A 7,200-nucleotide genomic window follows, 5' to 3' on the forward strand; every position below is an offset into this window, starting at 1 on the left:
TAGCAGTTTGGAGCACATTATTAAGTTATTATATAATTTTTTTAGTGTTTTGATTAAAGTTAAAATGATGAATTTGTTAAAATTTTAGCGTATTTATCACTAATAATAATAATAATAATAATAATAATAATAATAATAATAATAATAATAATAATAATAATAATAATAATAATAATCCAAACAAAACGATAAACAAAATAAAATAAAAATTTTAAAATAAAAAAAAAAAAAAAAGACAAAAAGGAGCCACGTGCTCCCATTTGTAAATGATGTTGGATCATTTTGATCCCACATTGAAAATGTTTGGAAAGATGAGCTTTTGAGCTCCTCTATATAAGAGGAGCAACGCTCCTCAACGTGGGCAAGTATTGAAAAACGTGGGCAAGTATTGAAAATTCCAAAGGTGGGGGGGAACCAGCAAATTATGTTGTGGAATAGTGGTCACCTTACAAGGTAGACAATGTTCTAAAATTGTTCATAATTATGAATATATAAAGTTCAAAAATTATGAATATATAGTTCTATAATTATGCACATAGTGAAAATGCTTGAAAAGAGGAGCTCTTGAGCTCCTCTATATAAGAGGTACAAACATAATTGTTTGCCCATCAATGTGACAAGTATTGAGAAGTCAAAATGTTATTATTTAAGAAACTTTAGTTTTGTCTTCTTATTTTAGTTTTTTTTTTATTTTTATTTTTTATTTATTATGTATTGTTTATTTATTTATTTATTTATTATTTATTATTTATTATGTATTATTTATTATTTATTTATTATTAGTGGGGGTTTGGAAAGATAAACTCAAAATGTATGTATTGTTTTAATTTTTAGCAGTTTGGAGCAAATTACTGAGTTATTAAATAATATTTTTGGTAGTTTGATTAAAGATAAATTGTTAAAATGATGAATTTTCCAATAATCAAATAATAATAATAATAATAATAATAATAATAATAATAATAATAATAATAATAATAATAATAATAATAATAATAATCCAAACAGAACGATATACAAAATAAAATTAAAATTAAAAAAAAAAAAAAAAGACGAAAGGGAGCCCGTGGCTCCCTTTGTAAATGATGTGGGATCATTTTGATCTCACATTGAAAATGTTTGAAAAAAGGAGCTCTTGATCTCATCTTTCAAACATAATTGCTTGCTCATCAATGTGGACAAGTATTGAGAAGTCCAAAGTCTTTTTTTTTTTTTTTTTTTTTGGTTTCTTTGTTTTTGTTTTTGTTTTGAGAGAAGTAAAGAAAAATTAAAAATGGAAAAGAAATATTTCAATAATAATATTTTACATAATCAAATAGTAAAGACATATTTTAAAAAAATAGTAATGGTAAATTAAAAATGGAACGAAAATATTTCATTAATAATATTCTAAATCTTCAAATTAAAATGGAACTGAAATTAGGTAAAAATATCACTGCATCTATATTTTAATTGACTAATTGACTGAAAATAAAAAATAATAATTGACTGAAAATGAATCTAATATTACTAATTGACTGAAAATATAAAAGGAAATGAATATTGATAATTGATTGCAAATAAAAAAAAATGATCCATAATTGACTAAAAAAATGGTCAGATCATTGCATTTTAATTAAAAATGTAATGAAAATTAAAAATTAGAGAAAAATATTTTAATAATAATATTATACATTATCAATACTAAATGCATATTTTAAACAATAGTAAAGGTAAATTAAAAATGGAATAGAAATATTTCAATAATAATATCTACATCATCAAATAAAAATGGATCGAAAATTAGGTAAAAATATCACTGCATTAGATATTCTAATTAACTAATTGATTGAAAATTTTAAAAAAAAAAATTGTCTGAAAATGAATCTAATATTACTAATTGTCTGAAAATATAAAAGGATAACTAATTGAGTGATATTTTACCATTATATATTTTCACCCAAGTAACCCGTCTTGATGAAGTGAAGGTGTTAGCTCTAGACGAAGATGAACAAGATTGTGTTGTCACTACCAATGTCGTCTACAAAGAGATTTCAATAATGTGTAAATATAATCAGTGATATTATTTTTTTTAAATGAAAAAATTGTTATATATCTAGACAAATATATATATATATATATATATATATATATATATATATCTTCCATACAAATGAATAATGATAGCAATTCATTTCTATAACTGAGTTGTTAGAGAACGAGCACATTTGTCTAATTTATGAAAATACTAAAAAATGATAAATAAAATCTTCAAAGTTATAGCACCGCATGCGTACATCTAGATATTAGCTATTCATTTGAGCAATTATGTGCACAAATTCAAGCAATGATAACATTAAAATATATAAACGATCCAAATCATATCTTTAATTGTACTATATAATATTTGATGTTCTAATTTAAATAATTATATATCCCTTAATATATTCTCAATATATTACAACAAATCCATTCCGTGCATCGCACGGGTGCAAATACTAGTATTCAACAAAAACAATTGTTATAAAGTCCACAATCGTCTTCTCAACCCCTGCTAAATCCTATTCCTATTCAAATTCATATTCATTATTCATATTCCTATTCCGGTTTTGCTCTGTTATTTCCTCTTTTTGTATTAAAATATATAGCTGCTTCTGAGTTGTGAGATGAGTCAATTTTCAAAGCTCTCAACAATTCTTTGATTTGCATGTCGTTGGTGGAGATTAGTTAGGAGGGTTATCTTAAAGTTGGGAAGGAAATATTCTTCCGTCTTCCAATTTAATCGAGCCCTGAGCCCTCCCTCGCAAGCCAAGCCCTAAGCTCGTAGCTGGAGATAGAAAGAAAGGTTTGTGATGGAGAAGCGGGCCCGAACCAAAGACGATGCTATCTATGGCATTTTTGCTGATAGTAGCGACTCGGACTACGAGGAGAGAAGGGCCAAAAAGCAGCGGAAGAAAGACTTTTCAGTTTCTAAGAAGCCACACCTTACCAAACCTCCTAACTTTGTATCCACTGTAATGCCCAACCATATTGATAGTGATCTTAAGGATGATCATGATGATGATAAGCCTACTGGAGCATCATCTTCTGGCCTTGGATCATTTGAGAAGCACACTAAGGGGATTGGGATGAAGCTTCTTGAAAAGATGGGTTATAAGGGAGGTGGCCTTGGCAAGAATGAACAAGGTACCACAGCTCCTATTGAACCAAAGTTGCGGCCTAAGAACATGGGAATGGGTTTCAATGAATACAAAGAGACTAAGGTGCCACCCTCTGAAGCAAAGTCTGCCCCTATTCTTCCTGCTCAGCCATTGGAAAGCCACAAAAGAGACAAGCCCGGGCCGAAACAAGCTTCAAACAAGAAGCTTTACATAACAGTAGAAGAATTGCTGGCCCGGAAGCAAGAGCAGGGTCTTAATGTCGTTCAAAAGGTGTTTGATATGAGGGGTCCACAACTTCGGGTACTAACAAACCTGGAGAACTTAAATGCTGAAGAAAAATCAAGGGAAAATGATATTCATATGCCTGAACTTCAGCACAATGCCAGATTGGTTGTTGATTTAGCAGAGCTTGACATACAAAAAGAGAAGGAGACAGTGGTTGCGTTGCAGAAAGAGAAGGAGATGGTGAAGATAGTGAATTGGACCGCATGAAAACATGGAAGCCATTATGAATGAATTGGACCGCATAGATGAAGAGAGTAAAGAAGGTACATTGACTCTTGATTCACTTGTAAACTCGTTTCTGAACTTGCAACAACATTATGCTGATGATTATAAACTCTATAACTTGTCATCTATAGCATGTTCGCACTCTCTGCCTCTGTTTATTAAAGTATTTCAGGGATGGGACCCACTCCAAAATCCAACACATGGATTAGAAATTGTTTCCTCATGGAAGAATCTGTTGCAAGACAACTCTTTTGATTTCTCTGATAGTGATATGACATCTCCTTATTCTCAGCTGTTTATAGAAGTAGTCTTTCCTGCTGTAAGAATATCTATGACCAACACTTGGCAGGCTAGGAATCCAGAACCCATGCTTCGATTTTTGGCTTCTTGGGAGAAGCTGTTGCCTCCTGTAGTCCTTCACACCATTCTGGATAACATTGTTTTGCCAAAATTATCAGCTGCTGTGGATTCGTGGGATCCCCGTCGAGAGACAATTCCAATCCATTCTTGGATTCATTCTTGGCTGCCCTTGTTGGGACAGAAGCTGGAAACATGCTATCAAACTATACATTGCAGATTGCACAGTGTACTTAATGCTTGGCACCCAAGTGATATGTCTGCATACTACATATTGTCACCTTGGAAGACTGTGTTCGATCCAAGCAGTTGGGAAAAACTGATGGTAAGATTTATTGTCCCAAAGTTGCTGTCTGTCATGCATGAATTCCAAGTAAACCCAGCAAATCAAAACCTTGATCAGTTTTACTGGGTTCAGACATGGGCTACTGCTATTCCCATTCATCACATGCTTCCACTTATGGACATCTTCTTCAACAAGTGGCAAGAAGTTTTATACCATTGGTTGTGTTCAAATCCAAACTTTGAAGAAGTTACTAAATGGTTTTTAGGTTGGATGGATCTTTTGCCACCTGAACTTCTTGCAAATGATCATATCAAGTATAGGCTTTTTGTTGTTATGGATATGGTGAAGCAGGCTGCTAAAGGCATGGAGGTTGTCCAGCCAGGTTTAAGAGAGAATATAAGTTATTTCAGAGTGCTTGAAAAGAGGCAATTTGAGACCAAGAAAAAGGCAGCAGCACAAGCTCAAGAAAATGCTTCTGTGAACTTGAGTGGTGGGCTCGAAGGAGATGGTGAAGATAGTGAATCAAAGCTCAGTTTGAAGAAGAAAATAGAAGCTTATGCGCAGCAGAATGGTTTGCTATTAATGCCAAAGCCAGGCAAGATACATGATGGTCATCAAATATATAGCTTTGGTAGAATAAGCATAATTATAGACTCTTTGAATGAGAAGGTATTTGCACTAACTGAGGATAAATGGTCTTTGGCATCTCCTGATCTACTTTTGGAGTTACACAATCGATCAGTGTTCAGCTTGAAAAAAATAATAGAATCTCATGCGCAGCAGAATGGTTTGGTATTCAAGCTAAAGCCAGGCATGATACTGATGATCATCAAATATATGGCTTTGGTAGCATAAGCATAATTATAGACTCTCTGAATGATAAGGTATTTGCACACACCGAGGATAAATGGTCTTTGGCGTCTCTTGAGCTGCTTTTGGAGTTACACAATAGATATAGTTAGTCCGAAGAGGCAACGATAAAGCAAGAACGTTTTGACTGTTATTTAAGAACTAGCCTAGCCAGGTCGAGTAGAAAGATATTCATTGTGTACCATTGTTCATCCCTTATTCATTGTACTGGTCACTGGATAATGTTCCAAACAAGGATAGTGTATATTTATGTTCATTCCCTTTTGCTTAGAATTCATAACTCTTCTACCCTAGGTTAGTAATTCTCCTACTCCATGTCTGGCCATTTTTTATTCGGTATCTGATGTAAGCATATATTGCTTGTAATCTTTGTTTTACATGTTCTGTTGATATAGTTTCATTAAATTTTCTGACCATCAAGCCTTGGAATAAAAAAAAAAAAATTTAAAAATCTGATTTTTTTATGGCTTCTTTGATTTTCTTCTTCTTATTCTCTTCCTCTTCCTTTTATGATTTCTATGCATTTGACTTGTTTCTAAACCTTGCAATTTCATTTTTGTCCTAGATCGATTTGTGTGGGGTGAGGTTAAGTATCCTACAATATAATGTCACGTCTGAAGGAGACTGTAGATGGAGTTAACTCTCAAGTTGTGAAGATTGAGGATGATCTTAAGGTATTAGTTTAATGAGGATGCTTAGCTTTATCGTCCTATCTGTAAACCTTTTCGTTTTGATAAAATTTTCTTATATTAAAAACTAACTAGCAGGCACCAATACTTATAATATCATCACAGTTTCCAATTGATGCACCATAAGTCCATAACCTTCCTATTTAATGCATTTTTCATTTAATATTGAGGATGGTCTCTTTAGCTGCTTTTGGAGTTACACAATCTATACAGTTTGAAGAAGCAATGATAAATCAAGAAAGTTTTGGCTGTTAGTTATTAAAGAACTCTTACATTTTCCATTTACTTCCTGGGAGAAATAAATTGGAACATGGCAGTGTATCCTTTCACCTCATCAATGAGGGCAGGGTCTATAAGCCAAGGTCAAAAGCAGCCTTTTTGTTGGATAGAATTGAAGATGTATTCAACTTGGTATGTGAATTTTGAAGATGAAAATACTTTAATTTCATTCTCTTAGCTCATATTCTGATTGATAAATGTATCTTTCAAATCGTTTTTTTTAAGTGTTGGAACAGGATTTGTTTCATGAGTTTGGGATTCTTCAAGTCTCTGTTATCTAGAGTCTAGACATCTAGTTTCTATTAAGTGTTGTTTTCGGTTTGACAAATATAACTTTAAAACTTTTCAATCATTACTGAAAAAACTGCAACTTTGAACATGATTATATTTTCACTGTTTTTGTAAACTTAAATCAACCGCATTAGATAATGAGAAAAGTAACAATTTTGCACGGAAAGGAGTGACCAGGTGGTGAAATATGCATACTATTTTCATACTTAAAGGTCATAAGTTTACTATGTCTCCATTATTATTCCTTTCCGTTACGATTTTAATTATATGTATACATTTTTTCTTCTCCCAAAAGATTGAATGTCCAACCCCATTGGCTCAGCATACAGACCCAAATGCTGGTGCACACAAGGGATTTGCCCGTAATTCCCAGACTGTTGTTGCCGTCGAGGTTTAAACTTTAGTCTCTTCTCCCAAATATTATCTACTGAACCAATGAACTAAACTCGTGCGAGCTAAATGTTTACATTTCTTGTAATGTACTGATGATAGTTGTTCGAATAAAATTTCTACATTATACTATTACATTTTCTCTTTTCTTTTCCTGCTCTTTCACAAGGAACACTATGGACTAAAGGAAATCAATTAATTAAACACGTTATCAACACCAACTATATCTTCAATGAACTATATGCTATATATATATCTCCCTTTTTTTTTTACAAAATCATTATTTTGTGTGTATTTATTGCTAATTCAACATATACCTCGTACGAACAAAGTATATACGTACAATATTTCTTTAAAAAAAAAAAATTTATTAGTTGATAGGTGTACG

General features: G+C 32.1%; 1 pseudogene; it reads left to right on the forward strand.

Annotated features, from left to right (window-relative positions):
• Positions 1–2,831: 2,831 nt before the first annotated feature.
• Positions 2,832–5,148, forward strand: LOC109154366 (annotated as a pseudogene).
• Positions 5,149–7,200: the final 2,052 nt, after the last annotated feature.

This window comes from Ipomoea nil, unplaced genomic scaffold (assembly GCF_001879475.1).
Source record: "Ipomoea nil cultivar Tokyo-kokei standard unplaced genomic scaffold, Asagao_1.1 scaffold2647, whole genome shotgun sequence".
Lineage (NCBI taxonomy): Eukaryota > Viridiplantae > Streptophyta > Magnoliopsida > Solanales > Convolvulaceae > Ipomoea > Ipomoea nil.